Genomic DNA, 17,213 nt, shown 5'->3' with positions numbered 1-17,213 from the left:
ATACCAGTTACCAAACCAACTACTTGGATTATACCCTTTCCATACCTGAATAGGCACATGCGCTAGTTTAACCATATGGCTAGTAAGCTCAGCTATTGCTTGCCCTTCGTCATCTATTTGAAGACAGCAATTGCTCAGGTTAAACTTCCCACATACACCTCCTTCTACTGCCAATAGGTAATCCAAGGCTAATCTATTTTGGTAAACTGCTGTCCTCATCCTGGTATTATGCTTCGCTAGAAGATTGAGCGCTTGTGAGGTCTCATTAGTAATTATCTCAACCACCGCCTGTAACCTTATAATGCGGTTGAGCATATATATTGGGGTCCTATACCCGAAAGTACCATCCTCTGCCCAAGTGGCTGGCCCATAATACTCTATAATACGCTGGGGAGGCCATTCATCATCTTCCCAGGCGCCTATCTCTATGGGTCCCCTTTTCTTCCTATGATTCACATCATACACTTTAACTCCCAAAGTCTCACCTGTTTCAATAGGTAACAAGAAGAAGGATGGTTTGAGCATACCCAACACACATAGGCCTTCTTACCACAGATCCAGTACAAATTTGCTGGGGCTTTCCAACTAGATGTGATAGATAGGTCAAACCATACGTCCTTTAAATTGGCATATCTTGCAAACGGGTTGGGTGGTTCTGAGACATTTGAAGCCGACCACCAAGTTGTATTCTTTGTATCATCATCATAAGCTTTTTGCCCTAGACAAGTTAGTTCTCCTACAGAAGTATTAAACATCATTCCTTTCCTTGCTATGCAAACATAACCTATGATCAGGGGCGTATTAGCCGCGAGGCAAACAAGGCATTTGCCTTGGGCGGCATTTTCCAGGGGGCGGCAAAAAAAGCCGCCCCCAAATGCCCAAGGCAAATGTCTTGTTAGCCTTGCGGCTAACAGACATGCCGCCGGGCTGCTGGGCGATCGGGCGGCACTGCCTGCCTGGCAGGCGGGCGGCCGGCGAGGGAGCACTTCCCCTGAGCTGTCTGCTCAGCTCCCTCGCCAGCCGCAGAGCGAGGCTGGGAGGCGGAGCCGGAATATGACGTCATATTCCGGCTCCCAGCCTCACTCTGAGGCGCGCGAGGGAGCTGAGCAGACAGCTCAGGGGAAGTGTTCCCTCGCCGGCCGGCCGCCCGCCCGCCCGCCCGATCGCCCAGCAGCCACTGGACCACCAGGGAGGAAGAGACACCCCCCCTCCCCAGCATTCCCAAAGGTAAGGAGGCTGGGGGGGGGGGGATTTAAATAAATAAAAAAATGTGTTAAAAAAAAAATAAATAAAAATGTGTTAAAAATAAATAAATAAAAAATGTGTTAAAAATAAATTTCAAAAAAATGTGTTAAAAATAAATTTCAAAAAAATGTGTTAATGTGGGTGGGTGAGTGTGTATCTGTGTCTGTTAGTGTGTGTGTCTGTGTCTGTTAGTGTGTGTGTCTGTTAGTGTGTGTGTCTGTTAGTGTGTGTGTCTGTGTCTGTTAGTGTGTGTCTGTGTCTGTTAGTGTGTGTGTCTGTTAGTGTGTGTGTCTGACTGTGTGTGTCTGTTAGTGTGTGTTTGCCTGTGAGTGTGTGTGTGTGTATGTTAGTGAGTGTGTGTGTCTGCTAGTTTGTGTCTGCTAGTGAGTGAGTGTGTGTCTGTTAGTGTGTGTCTGTTGGTGAGTGTGTTTGTCTGTTACTGAGTGTGAGTGTGTCTGTTAGTGTGTGTGTGTTTCTGTTAGCGAGTGTGTGTTTCTGTTAGCTAGTGTATGCGTATCTGTCAGTGAATGTGTGTGTGTGTATTTAGAATGCGGGGTGGGGGGAAAGGTTGGGTGGGGGTGGCGCGGGGGGAGGGGGGGCGCCTGAGTTTTGTCCTGCCTAGGGCAGCACAAAACCAGGATACACCACTGCCTATGATGGAGGTTTTTAATCTCCACTCAGATTTACCTCTAACACTCATCTGATAATCGGCTTGTGTAGATATTAATTGTTCAACTGCCTCAGAACCGGACATTACCTCCTTTGCTTCCCAAGGCCATTGGTCTCCCATGTTAGTACCTCCACACACATAGCAGTTGGTTACATTAAGACTACCAGCAATACTCTCAGCTAAATCTATAAACAGGTTTTTAGCGTTATGGGGAATCTTATTATCTACACTCATCTCTTCATAAAAAGAATGGAATACCTGATGAGTTTGGGATGTTACAGTATCGGTCTCTATCCCTATAAACAATATTGTCCCAGGGTCTAAACCCGTCCCATATATTTGAAACCCAAATAAGTTACCATATCTGTCTAGGAATTGGTCAGGATTATTTATAAGAATATGGACTGGGTTGCATTCCATAGACTTACAGTATGGTTTGGTAGGCAACTTAGTAACAATCATATCCTTGTCTGCTGTCTGTCCCCAAGTTGCCCACCCCACACAAGACCAATATGGGCAGAAATTATATTCCCTATCTGGGCATCTTGGACTTACATACTTGTTTTTACTACTGGGACAAATATATTTATCGTTAGACCCATACGTTCTCTCCCACCTAAGATCCCCACATACATTCCACGGCTTTCTACCACTTGATATCGCTTTACATGCATCAAATAGCAGAACACCCGAAGAATGTACGGTTTCTAACTCAGTTTTATTTATTAGGGTCCCCTGAGGATCTCCATTCCTGAGGGTCAACCAAATTGTACGGGGTTGATACTCCGGATTGAAGGACTTAGGTTCTCCTACTCCTAAATGGCATACACTATATTCTATACCTAGGTATCTACACCTAGACACATCACCTTTACACTCATATTGTGAATGCCAAATTAGGGTCTGGGAAATATGATTACCTGTTATAGTAGTCTTAATGCAAACCTCACAGCTAGGAGTGTCGGTACCTCTACCTTCCTGAATATAAAAAGTCATATAAATAAACATTATCATTAACACTTCTTTCGTCGGCTGCATCCTCAGTCTTCGTCCGTGCGATGGCACCTCAGCTTCCAGGGTGTAAGGGCTGCAGGGAATGGAGTTCTGCTCGTCTTCTCAGGGGTCCCTTCGAGACTTTCCTGGCTTTTAATAGTACGTTGGTGAGCGGACAGGCGTTATTATGGCCGTCAAAACACTCACTTACCAATCTCTGTAACAACAATAATTGTAATCCACAAGGTTTCCTCGTCACTACGACTGAGTCGTGCACTTTAACCGGATCTTGCAGGGATTCTCTGGATCTGGTGTAACTTGCCAAGAATCTACTGCTGCTGGTTTAACCCTGGAGTGATGAATCCACGGAGTCACTTCGGCCACTTTTATTGCTGTAGGGGTAGACAAAAGAACAACATAAGGACCCCTCCACTTAGGCCCTAACGGTATATTATTCCACTCTTTAATCCACACTTGATCTCCTGGATGGTAACTATGAACAGGGGGATGAATATTCACAGGTAATCTATCTTGTACCCATTTCTGTACCTCCTCCATAGTTTTACCCAACTCTACAACCTGCTGCCGGGTAATTCCTTCTCCCAACTGACTCAAATCCCCCCTTAAGTTACCAAGTACGGGAGGTGGACGCCCATACATGATTTCAAAAGGAGAGAGACCCATCCTTCTGGTAGGTGTACTTCGAATACGCAACAGAGCTATAGGCAAAAGCACATTCCACTTGAGTTGGGTTTCCTGACACATTTTTGCCAACTGATTCTTAATAGTTCTATTCATTCTTTCTACTTTACCAGAACTCCGAGGTCTATATGCTGTATGAAGTCTCCACTTAATACCAAGCATATGAGTCAGTTGTTGTAGGCACTGGTGAACAAAGGCTGGACCATTATCCGATCCTATAGAGCAGGGTAGTCCATATCGGGGTATTATTTCTCGTAGCAGGAATCGCACAACTTCTCCTGCTTTCTCTGTACGAGTAGGACATGCTTCTACCCAGCCTGAATAGGTGCACACAACTACTAATAGGTAGCGATGTCCACCAGATTTAGGCATAACTGTATAGTCAATTTGTAGATCGGACATAGGGAGTCCCCCCATATACTGAACTCCTGGTGGCTTTACTGGTCCTTGCCTTGCATTATTTTTAGCACATGTTACACATCTTCGTACAATGGCTTGAGTTAAGTTGGACAATCTTGGTATGTAGAAATGTTTTCTGAGAGATTCTTCTGTACTATCTCTTCCAGAATGAGTCCCGTTGTGATAATTTTGGACAATTTCTACCGCTAGTGATGCTGGAATAACTATTCTCCCATCTTCTAACTGATACCATTTGTTCTCCAGGTACTTTCCAGGTTCAGTCTTTAACCACTCTTCTTCTTGAGCTGTATAAACTGGAGTCCATTGAGACAGTGGAGTCGGTATAAGAGCAGCTATATGTTCCACATATTCCTGTCTTCCTGATTCAGCGGCACGCTTAGCTGCATTATCTGCCATCCGATTTCCTTTGGTTACATCACCATCGCCTCTCAGATGCGCTCGACAATGTATAATACCAACTTCTTTTGGTTCCCATACTGCTTCCAATAGTTGTAGTATTTCAGCTGCATACTTGATTTCTTTGCCCTCTGAATTCAATAGTCCTCTTTCTTTATACAAAGCTCCGTGGGCATGAGTGGTTAAAAACGCATACTTGTAGTCCGTATAGATGTTCACTCTCAAACCTTCAGCCAATTGTAACGCTCGTGTTAGTGCTATCAATTTAAGGGTTAATAATGTATAGGGGTGTATATAAAAAATACCCCTTCCTGTCTCATTAGAGATTTTTGCCAGAGGCTCAAGGAAGCAAGGTGAATGGTTAGAGTTAGGACCCACCTAGGGAGGTCTGCCTTGATGTTGGCAGGTGGGCTAATCCTCTCATGGCCATTGGAGGTAACTAAAAGACCTCCATTTGTTTAAAAATACATAGGGATAAAGGAGAGAGCGCAAGTAACTTGTTTTTCTTTGGTTTTTACTATATATTGGGGCTGATGTGTACTGTAGTCATTGCAGCCGCCCAGTAGTGATGGGAGTGAGCGCAGGACTTTTCTTTCTGCATTTGTATCCATTTTTTGTATTACTCAGCCTTGTTACAATGCAGCCGCCCATCCCATGTGTTCCCTATTAAGGGTTAATAATGTATAGGGGTGTATATAAAAAATACCCCTTCCTGTCTCATTAGAGATTTTTGCCAGAGGCTCAAGGAAGCAAGGTGAATGGTTAGAGTTAGGACCCACCTAGGGAGGTCTGCCTTGATGTTGGCAGGTGGGCTAATCCTCTCATGGCCATTGGAGGTAACTAAAAGACCTCCATTTGTTTAAAAATACATAGGGATAAAGGAGAGAGCGCAAGTAACTTGTTTTTCTTTGGTTTTTACTATATATTGGGGCTGATGTGTACTGTAGTCATTGCAGCCGCCCAGTAGTGATGGGAGTGAGCGCAGGACTTTTCTTTCTGCATTTGTATCCATTTTTTGTATTACTCAGCCTTGTTACAATGCAGCCGCCCATCCCATGTGTTCCCTATTAAGGGTTAATAATGTATAGGGGTGTATATAAAAAATACCCCTTCCTGTCTCATTAGAGATTTTTGCCAGAGGCTCAAGGAAGCAAGGTGAATGGTTAGAGTTAGGACCCACCTAGGGAGGTCTGCCTTGATGTTGGCAGGTGGGCTAATCCTCTCATGGCCATTGGAGGTAACTAAAAGACCTCCATTTGTTTAAAAATACATAGGGATAAAGGAGAGAGCGCAAGTAACTTGTTTTTCTTTGGTTTTTACTATATATTGGGGCTGATGTGTACTGTAGTCATTGCAGCCGCCCAGTAGTGATGGGAGTGAGCGCAGGACTTTTCTTTCTGCATTTGTATCCATTTTTTGTATTACTCAGCCTTGTTACAATGCAGCCGCCCATCCCATGTGTTCCCTATTAAGGGTTAATAATGTATAGGGGTGTATATAAAAAATACCCCTTCCTGTCTCATTAGAGATTTTTGCCAGAGGCTCAAGGAAGCAAGGTGAATGGTTAGAGTTAGGACCCACCTAGGGAGGTCTGCCTTGATGTTGGCAGGTGGGCTAATCCTCTCATGGCCATTGGAGGTAACTAAAAGACCTCCATTTGTTTAAAAATACATAGGGATAAAGGAGAGAGCGCAAGTAACTTGTTTTTCTTTGGTTTTTACTATATATTGGGGCTGATGTGTACTGTAGTCATTGCAGCCGCCCAGTAGTGATGGGAGTGAGCGCAGGACTTTTCTTTCTGCATTTGTATCCATTTTTTGTATTACTCAGCCTTGTTACAATGCAGCCGCCCATCCCATGTGTTCCCTATTAAGGGTTAATAATGTATAGGGGTGTATATAAAAAATACCCCTTCCTGTCTCATTAGAGATTTTTGCCAGAGGCTCAAGGAAGCAAGGTGAATGGTTAGAGTTAGGACCCACCTAGGGAGGTCTGCCTTGATGTTGGCAGGTGGGCTAATCCTCTCATGGCCATTGGAGGTAACTAAAAGACCTCCATTTGTTTAAAAATACATAGGGATAAAGGAGAGAGCGCAAGTAACTTGTTTTTCTTTGGTTTTTACTATATATTGGGGCTGATGTGTACTGTAGTCATTGCAGCCGCCCAGTAGTGATGGGAGTGAGCGCAGGACTTTTCTTTCTGCATTTGTATCCATTTTTTGTATTACTCAGCCTTGTTACAATGCAGCCGCCCATCCCATGTGTTCCCTATTAAGGGTTAATAATGTATAGGGGTGTATATAAAAAATACCCCTTCCTGTCTCATTAGAGATTTTTGCCAGAGGCTCAAGGAAGCAAGGTGAATGGTTAGAGTTAGGACCCACCTAGGGAGGTCTGCCTTGATGTTGGCAGGTGGGCTAATCCTCTCATGGCCATTGGAGGTAACTAAAAGACCTCCATTTGTTTAAAAATACATAGGGATAAAGGAGAGAGCGCAAGTAACTTGTTTTTCTTTGGTTTTTGCTATCAATTCTGCCTTTTGTGCTGATGTTCCTTTTGATAGTGGCCGAGCTTCTATCACCTTGTCTATCGTTGTTACTGCATATCCTGCATAGCGAATCCCTTCTTTCACATAACTACTGCCGTCTGTATAATATTGGACATCAGGGTTCTGGATGGGAAAGTCACGAAGATCTGGTCTACTTGAAAATACTTCATCCATCACCTCCAAACAATCGTGTTGACTTTCAGTAGGTTGTGGCAAAAGGGTAGCCGGATTTAAGGTATTGACAGTCTCTAAATGCACTCTTGGGTTTTCACACAACATTGCTTTATACTTAGTCATACGGCTGTTACTGAACCAATGATTGCCTTTGTAATCTAGCAACGTCTGTACTGCGTGTGGGACTCGCACATAAAGTTCTTGACCCAGAGTGAGTTTATCGGCTTCAGCTACCAGCAGGGCGGCTGCAGCTACGGCTCTTAGACAAGGTGGAAGACCACTGGCCACTGCATCCAATTGTTTAGACATATAGGCAACAGGTCTTTGCCATGATCCCAAGTACTGTGTTAATACTCCCACAGCCATTCTTCTTTGTTCGTGTACATATAAGTAGAATGGTCGTGTGTGATCAGGTAGACCTAATGCTGGGGCACTCATCAAAGCCTTCTTCACATCTTCAAATGCCTTTTGCTGTTCTGGGGTCCATAGGAAGGGGTCGTGTTCTGTACCCTTGATAGCTGCATACAGAGGTTTCGCCAATATCGCTTGGTTGCTTCTTCTAAGTGTTGCTTCTAAGTGTCTGTGGTTGGAGATATTCTGGAGAGTTTTACAGAAGCTTCAACTGTCTAAGAGTTGTTCTAAGAGTTTTATTTTTTACTGTTACAGGTAAGATTCATCTGTAGGAAAAGGTTACTGATTGCACAAGGTTTGATTTCCTGTTGGTAATTATAAGGCATTTGATTGGATTAGGTAGCTGCTTGCTATTGATTGCTGTGTAAATTAGCTATTGTTTGCTAATAAGCAGAGGCCTACCCAGGTGTTAAACATTCCTAGTGGGAGGTGATTTTAGGAGTATATAAGGGCTGTTGTCATTAGCTTGGCTAATAGAGCTTGGTTGCTTCTTCTAAGTGTTGCTTCTAAGTGTCTGTGGTTGGAGATATTCTGGAGAGTTTTACAGAAGCTTCAACTGTCTAAGAGTTGTTCTAAGAGTTTTCTTTTTTACTGTTACAGGTAAGATTCATCTGTAGGAAAAGGTTACTGATTGCACAAGGTTTGATTTCCTGTTGGTAATTATAAGGCTTTTGATTGGATTAGGTAGCTGCTTGCTATTGATTGCTGTGTAAATTAGCTATTGTTTGCTAATAAGCAGAGGCCTACCCAGGTGTTAAACATTCCTAGTGGGAGGTGATTTTAGGAGTATATAAGGGCTGTTGTCATTAGCTTGGCTAATAGAGCTTGGTTGCTTCATCTAAGTGTTGCTTCTAAGTGTCTGTGGTTGGAGATATTCTGGAGAGTGTTGCTTCTAAGTGTCTGTGGTTGGAGATATTCTGGAGAGTGTTGCTTCTAAGTGTCTGTAGTTGGAGATATTCTGGAGAGTGTTGCTTCTAAGTGTCTGTGGTTGGAGATATTCTGGAGAGTGTTGCTTCTAAGTGTCTGTGGTTGGAGATATTCTGGAGAGTGTTGCTTCTAAGTGTCTGTGGTTGGAGATATTCTGGAGAGTGTTGCTTCTAAGTGTCTGTAGTTGGAGATATTCTGGAGAGTGTTGCTTCTAAGTGTCTGTGGTTGGAGATATTCTGGAGAGTGTTGCTTCTAAGTGTCTGTGGTTGGAGATATTCTGGAGAGTGTTGCTTCTAAGTGTCTGTAGTTGGAGATATTCTGGAGAGTGTTGCTTCTAAGTGTCTGTGGTTGGAGATATTCTGGAGAGTGTTGCTTCTAAGTGTCTGTGGTTGGAGATATTCTGGAGAGTGTTGCTTCTAAGTGTCTGTGGTTGGAGATATTCTGGAGAGTGTTGCTTCTAAGTGTCTGTGGTTGGAGATATTCTGGAGAGTGTTGCTTCTAAGTGTCTGTGGTTGGCGATATTCTGGAGAGTGTTGCTTCTAAGTGTCTGTAGTTGGAGATATTCTGGAGAGTGTTGCTTCTAAGTGTCTGTGGTTGGAGATATTCTGGAGATAAACTGGAGGTAATCTGAGGTATTCAGGAGGATAAATAAAAAGTTAAGATTCGTTTGATTAAAATAATTGATCTCATTGGAATGGCAAACTTAGTTCAGTGTAATAGTTGCTATGCATTTGTTTCGCGTTCCACTTTTTGGAGGTTTAGTTGTTGTCTAATCTGTAGACAGTTCTCTATCTTGCAGCAGGAGATTGTATTTTTGAAGTCTGAGATTTGTAAATTATCTGGTAAACAAACTCAGGCTGGAACTGCTGCAAAGCCACTGCCACAGAGACATACTAGGAATGGCAGATGGATTACTGTAGGATCTGGTAGACTTAGAGTTGTGGATAAAAGGCATATTGCACAGTCTGTTGTTCTACATAATTCATTTTCTGCACTTTCAGAGTGTAATGGTGTCATGGAGAAAGGCACTGAGGCTAGTGGTGTTGTGCAGAGAGGCATTGATGCTAGTGGTGTTGTGCAGAGAGGCACTGAGGCTAGTGGTGTTGTGCAGAGAGGCACTGAGGCTAGTGGTGTTGTGCAGAGAGGCACTGAGGCTAGTGGTGTTGTGCAGAGAGGCACTGAGGCTAGTGGTGTTGTGCAGAGAGGCACTGAGGCTAGTGGTGTTGTGCAGAGAGGCACTGAGGCTAGTGGTGTTGTGCAGAGAGGCACTGAGGCTAGTGGTGTTGTGCAGAGAGGCACTGAGGCTAGTGGTGTTGTGCAGAGAGGCACTGAGGCTAGTGGTGTTGTGCAGAGAGGCACTGAGGCTAGTGGTGTTGTGCAGAGAGGCACTGAGGCTAGTGGTGTTGTGCAGAGAGGCACTGAGGCTAGTGGTGTTGTGCAGAGAGGCACTGAGGCTAGTGGTGTTGTGCAGAGAGGCACTGAGGCTAGTGGTGTTGTGGAGAGAGGCACTGAGGCTAGAGGTGTTGTGGAGAGAGGCACTGAGGCTAGTGCTGTTGTGGAGAGAGGCATTGAGGCCAGTGGTGTTGTGCAGAGAGGCTTGAAGACTATGATGAGGCCTAATAGAAAGCAGTTGTTGTTGGGGGATTCCATCATAAGAGGTGTGGAGATGGACAATGGTGGTCTTGTGAGGTGTCTTCCCGGAGCTACTGCTCACAGAGACAGGAGACGTATCTGTAATATTGTTAAGCAAGCAAAGCAGGAAGGGGAATTGGATGTACTTGTCCATTTAGGGACAAATGACTTGGCTTGCAATGAGGTTTCAGAGGTTAAGGAAGTTTTTAGTGTTTTTGCCAATGATATACGGCAGGTTGCTTCCACACTGTCATTCTCTGAAGTTCTGCCTGTGCATAACACTCAGAATGACAGGCGGATGCGTATTAGGGACTTTAACTTGTGGCTTGGTGAATGGTGTCGGGAGCAAGGATTTGGCTTTATTGCTCATGGTAGCTCTGTTTGGAATGGAAATAAACTGTACAAAAAAGATGGTTTGCATCTTTCTCAAAAGGGAACAAATGTTCTCAGTGAGCAGTTCAGAGGTTTTGCTAAGATGTATTTAAACTAGGAGGGGGGGGGGCAAAAGGGTGATAAAACATCAATCCAATTGTCCCCCAAAACAAGGACAGAAGGTGCCTGTAGCAAGTGTGTTAAAAAATGATAAGCTTAGAGTCATGTCTACAAATGCTCGCAGTTTAGGGAATAAGATCCATGAACTTGTGGCAATAATGGCAACTGATAGTGTAGATTTAGTCGCTGTTACTGAGAAATGGTATAATGAAAAAAATGACTGGGACATAGCAATACCAGGGTACTCTTTATATAGAAAAGACAGGGAAGGCAAGAAAGGGGGAGGGGTGGCCCTGTATGTGAAGGATAGCATAAAATCTAGCCTAATAAAGGTTAGTGAGACGAACATAGAGTCCATTTGGGTTACGTTAGAATTTGGTAATCACACAGTGGTTCGTGTAGGTGTGATTTATAGGCCCCCAGGACAAATTGAAGAGTTAGATAATCTACTAGTTGAAGAAATAGCTAAAATGACAATGAAGGGGGAAGTTATCACCATGGGTGACTTTAATCTTCCTGATGTGAATTGGAAAACAAAAATAGCTACTTGTGCCAGAAGCACACATATTCTAAACTCCCTACTGGGATTGTCTCTAAAACAAGTTGTTGAGGAGCCAACTCGTAAAGAGGCCATATTAGATTTAGTGTTAACAAATGGAGATTTGGTATCAGATATTACTGTAGGTGAAAGTTTAGGATCCAGTGATCATCAGTCAGTGTGGTTTAATATAAGAACAGTGACTGAGTCACACCACACAAAAACAAAAGTTTTAGACTTTAGAAAAACAGACTTTTCTAAAATTAGAATATGTGTAAAGGAGTCATTATCAGACTGGAGCAACTTGAATGGAGTCCAAAATAAATGGGATTATTTAAAAGCTGCACTACTGAAGGCAACAGAAAATTGCATTAGGCTTGTCAGTAAAAGCAAAAAATTAAAGAAACCACTGTGGTACTCCGCAGATGTGGCCAAAATAGTAAAAAACAAAAAGTTAGCATTTAGTAATTATAAAAAAAACCAGAGTGAGGAAGACAGAATTACCTATAAGATTAGGCAGAAAGAGGCTAAGCAAGTTATAAGAGCTTCCAAATCACACACAGAAGAGAAAATAGCACAGTCAGTAAAAAAGGGGGACAAAACCTTTTTTAGATACATAAATGAGAAAAGAAAAGTAAAACAAGGATTAGTTAGATTAAAAACAAAAGGAGGAAGGTATGTAGATGAGGATAAAGGTCTAGCTGACTGCCTCAATGAATATTTTTGTTCGGTATTTACAGCTGAAAATGAAGGAAAGGGACCTCTTTAAAAAAAAAAGGATAAATGAGTCATTTATTACATGTGAGTTTACAGAGGAAGAGGTTCTATTTCAACTGTCAAAAGTAAAGACAAATAAGTCAATGGGACCTGATGGAATACACCCAAAGCTATTAAAAGAGCTTAGTGGTGTACTAGCAAAACCATTAACAGATTTATTTAACCAATCATTGTTAACAGGAGTAGTCCCAGAAGATTGGAAGTTAGCGAATGTTGTGCCCATTCACAAGAAAGGTAATAAGGAGGAGTCGGGCAACTATAGGCCAGTAAGCCTTACTTCAGTAGTGGGGAAAGTGATGGAAACCATGTTGAAGGATAGGATTGTTGAACATCTAAAAACACATGGATTTCAAGATCAGAGACAACATGGGTTTACTTCAGGGAGATCATGCCAAACTAATCTTATTGATTTTTTTGATTGGGTAACTAAAATTATAGATCAGGGTGGTGCAGTAGACATTGCTTACCTAGATTTCAGTAAGGCTTTTGACACTGTTGCACATAGAAGGCTTATCAATAAACTGCAATCTTTGAGTTTGGATTCCAATATTGTTGAATGGGTAAGGCAGTGGCTGAGTGACAGGCAACAGAGGGTTGTAGTCAATGGAGTATATTCGAAGCTTGGGCTTGTCACCAGTGGGGTACCTCAGGGATCTGTATTTGGACCCATTCTCTTTAATATTTTTATTAGTGATATTGCAGAAGGTCTTGATGGTAAGGTGTGTCTTTTTGCGGATGATACTAAGATATGTAACAGGGTTGATGTTCCAGGAGGGATAAGCCAAATGGCAAATGATTTAGGTAAACTAGAAAAATGGTCAGAGTTGTGGCAACTGACATTTAATGTGGATAAGTGCAAGATAATGCATCTTGGACGTAAAAACCCAAGGGCAGAGTACAGAATATTTGATAGAGTCCTAACCTCAACATCTGAGGAAAGGGATTTAGGGGTGATTATTTCTGAGGACTTAAAGGTAGGCAGACAATGTAATAGAGCAGCAGGAAATGCTAGCAGAATGCTTGGTTGTATAGGGAGAGGTATTAGCAGTAGAAAGAGGGAAGTGCTCATGCCATTGTACAGAACACTGGTGAGACCTCACTTGGAGTACTGTACACAGTACTGGAGACCATATCTTCAGAAGGATATTGATACCTTAGAGAGAGTTCAAAGAAGGGCTACTAAACTGGTTCATGGATTGCAGGATAAAACTTACCAGGAAAGGTTAAAGGATCTTAACATGTATAGCTTGGAGGAAAGACGAGACAGGGGGGATATGATAGAAACATTTAAATACATAAAGGGAATCAACACAGTAAAGGAGGAGACTATATTTAAAAGAAGAAAAACTACCACAACAAGAGGACATAGTCTTAAATTAGAGGGACAAAGGTTTAAAAATAATATCAGGAAGTATTACTTTACTGAGAGGGTAGTGGATGCATGGAATAGCCTTCCAGCTGAAGTGGTAGAGGTTAACACAGTAAAGGAGTTTAAGCATGCGTGGGATAAGCATAAGGCTATCCTAACTATAAGATAATGCCAGGGACTAATGAAAGTATTTAGAAAACTGGGCAGACTAGATGGGCCGAATGGTTCTTATCTGCCGTCACATTCTATGTTTCTATGTTTCTATGTTTCTATCGCATAACTGGGAATCCATATCCTACAGAAGCCTGCTGCCCCCAAGAACTCTCGCACTAGTCTTCTATTCTTGGGTATTGGTATTTGGCACACAGCTTCTTTTCTCTCTGGCCCCATTATTCTTTGACCTTCAGAGATATGGAATCCCAGATATTTGACAGTTGGCTGACACAATTGAGCCTTCTTCCTAGACACCTTGTATCCTGCCTTCCAGAGAATGTGTAGTAGATCGTGTGTTGCTTGCTGACATATTTCTCTTGTAACTGCGGCTATCAACAAATCATCTACATATTGTAATAGTACACACTCTCCTGGGATGGACTTGAAATCCAGTAAGTCTTGACTTAAAGCTGAACCAAATAGGGTAGGGGAATTTTTAAACCCTTGGGGCAGTCTTGTCCAAGTCATCTGGCGTTTCGAGCCCGTTACAGCATTTTCCCATTGGAAAGCGAAGATACATTGGCTTTCTGCAGCAATTCGGAGGCAAAAGAAGGCATCTTTGAGGTCTAAGACTGTAAAATAGGTAGCCCCGCCCGGAATTAAAGCAAGCAGGTTATACGGATTGGGCACAACTGGGTGTATACTTACAACCGCATCATTGACTGCTCTCAAGTCCTGCACAGGGCAATACTCATCTGTACCGGGCTTTTGAACAGGCAGCAATGGGGTGTTCCAGGGGGAAGTACAGAATTTTAGGATACCATACCGTATGAACTTATCCAGATAAGATTGAATATTCTTCTTAGCCTTCTGCGGGATATGATATTGCCGTAGGCTCACTGGATAAACCCCAAGTTTTAGTTCAATTCGAATGGGTGGAATATTGCGGGCCAGTCCTGGTGGGTTGTTCTCTGCCCAAACTCCTGGTATGTTGAATAAGGATTCATCACTCTTAGGGTTTTGGCTAGTCAACGATGTATAAAGTCGCCACTCTTCTTCCTTTGGTACTGATAATGTCATAATACCTGAAGGTCCATTAAACTTTAAGGATGTTGTTCCATTTGGTAGGAACGTTATCTGCGCTTGTAGTTTTGATAGCAAATCACGTCCTAGCAATTGGACTGGACATTCAGGCATATAAAGGAATTGATGTTTCACTACGTGGCCTCCCAATGTACATTGTCGACTTTTAAGAACCGGTTTTGCAGCACTTCTTCCAGTTACTCCTATTACGGTGATAGTTCTTCCAGATGGAGGAGCAACTAGGTCAGTCACCACCGAATGTTCAGCACCAGTATCAATCATGAATGCACTTCTTTTTCCCCCTATTGATACTTCGACCATAGGCTCCGCTCGGCCAAGGGGGATGGAGCCCGGTCGGTATCAATAGTCATCCATGACCGTGTCAGCCAATCCTACAAAGTCCCTGTCTTCTCTATCGCGGGATCTCTGCGCTGCGGGATAATATCTATCTTCCCTAACACTACCTCTGTTATTACCATTACTCCCTCCGGGACCTCCTCTACCTCTCGCTCTACCTCTAAAGTTTCCATATCCTGCCCTGGGTTGGTCTCTCTCATACTGCTCCCTTTTTGGACACTCGCTTCTCCAATGCCCTTCTTCTCTACAGTATGCGCACTGATTCCTACTCAGGGGTTCCCTATTCCACTTGCTATCGCCTCTATCCGGTCCCCGTCTGTCTACGCCTGCGATCGCTACTGTGACGAAGTGCCCTTCGCCACTTGGGCCTGGAGAGGACTGCTTGCCAGCCTCTTGCCATGTGATTATGGTCCCTGGGAGATTGGGCCCTTTTACAAAACGTATTCGGCCCTAACAGAGTGCATCTCACTCATTCTGGCCCTTTAAACACAGTCGGGCCATTCGGTACTTGCCCTGTGTGAGCGGTGATACCCCCAGATAGCTATGCCATGGAGCCTATTCATATAATGAAAGACTATGGGAAAGACTTTAGCTCCATGGCAATTGAACTGTGTGAATAGGATCTGCGCGCTATTCGGTAGTTTTGTGCGTTCAGATCCCAGCTATCTGGGGATATGTTACATGTCTGTGTGTTATGTATAAAAAGTAACTTTATGTATTTTAAAGTGTTTTACTGTCTTTGTGTAACCATGTGCTCAATGGAGTCTGCCTCTATCCCTGGATAATTGGATTACTTCCCCCCATTGTCTCCAGGATAGAGGCCTCTGTGAAACCTGTGTGAGCCAGATTTTGCCATGCTGACAGTGGTTTTAAAAGATACTTTACTAACTTTTGAACCCCTGGTCTGATTTTTTAATATGTTGTTCCCCTGAATGGATTGATTGTGGATATTTAATTTTATGTGAATGTGATGTATGGTTTTAAAGTTACCGAGTATGTGTGGAAACTGTATTTTTACTGTATGTAGTAATTATGTTAATTGCTTATCTGAGGGGAGGGGATGTGTGGGTTGTACTGTTGCTTGATTGGTTGTTTTATGCCTCCCCCTGGGTGTGTCCTGTATGTGCACAACTGTAATAAAAAGCAGGCTGGGTGTTCCAGACCTGAGATTCTGCTTGACCCTCAAACCGATGTGTCGTCTCGTTTTGGGGGGAATTGGATTGTATGCTGACTGCCAGGAGTGTAAGCAGATTGTATGCTTTTCCTGTTCGGCTGATTCCAGGGTTCGTGTATTGGAGTTCGGAAGGTTGGTGATTGTAGTAGCTGCTGGTCTATGGAAAAGGGGGATATCGCCTAAACTGGGTTTTATCCTCTTGTAAGTGAAACGGTCCGTTACAGCTACCGCTAGCATATCCGCCTTTTTACACATCTTGCGCTCTTCCTCTTTCTTATTCTCTGATTCCCTATTCATGTAAACTTTGTTTGCTACCTCCATTAGTTGGGTGATGGACATTCCTACGAACCCTTCTAACTTTTGTAGCTTGCGCTTAATATCTCCGTAGGCTTGGCTGACAAAGGCAGAGTTTACCATTCGGGAATTCTCAGGGGCTTCCGGATTAAAGGGGGTATACAAGCGGTATGCCTCCAATAATCGGTCATAAAAGACACTGGGCGGTTCATCACTTTTCTGTAACACCTCAGCCGTCTTAGACATATTTATAGCTTTCTTCCCTCCGGCTTTCATGCCAGCAATTATAGCGTCTCTATAGGCTTTTAAATGAACCATATCTGCACCATTAACATTCCATTCAGGATCAGTGTTAGGATAATGAGCTGTGGCCCATGCTGCTGGATTAGCTTGATTTAATGTACGGGCTTCTTCTTCCAGCGCTTTAATGGCCGCTTGGTTTATCCTAGTTCTCTCCTCGTTGTTAAATAATGTCATTAGTAATTGCTGGCAATCAGCCCAAGTTGGATTGTGCGTCTGGACTATCGAGGTGAACAGGTCGGTCATGGCTTGAGGTTTGTCAGTGTACGAGGAATTATGGGTTTTCCAATTTAAGAGATCGGTAATTGTGAACGGGACATATACGAAGACTGGGTCAGCATATACTAATTGACCTTCATCATTAAGGTGTGCTGAGCCGGGAGCCAAACGAAGTGGCATTTGATAATGTTTAGGCTTTTGGGTACCGGTCAGTTGTCGGGTTAGTATAGGGCTTCGTTGAGGGGCGTCGGTTAGGGGTTCCAGTCGAGGGGTAGTAAGGCATGGGGATGTGGAAGCTTTATTGTGGGGAAGGTCGGTGAATAAAATATTCCGGGCCGGG

This window comes from Pelobates fuscus, chromosome 5, assembly GCF_036172605.1.
Source record: "Pelobates fuscus isolate aPelFus1 chromosome 5, aPelFus1.pri, whole genome shotgun sequence".
Lineage (NCBI taxonomy): Eukaryota > Metazoa > Chordata > Amphibia > Anura > Pelobatidae > Pelobates > Pelobates fuscus.
The sequence above is the reverse complement of the archived record's forward strand: the minus strand, read 5'-3'. Positions refer to the sequence as shown.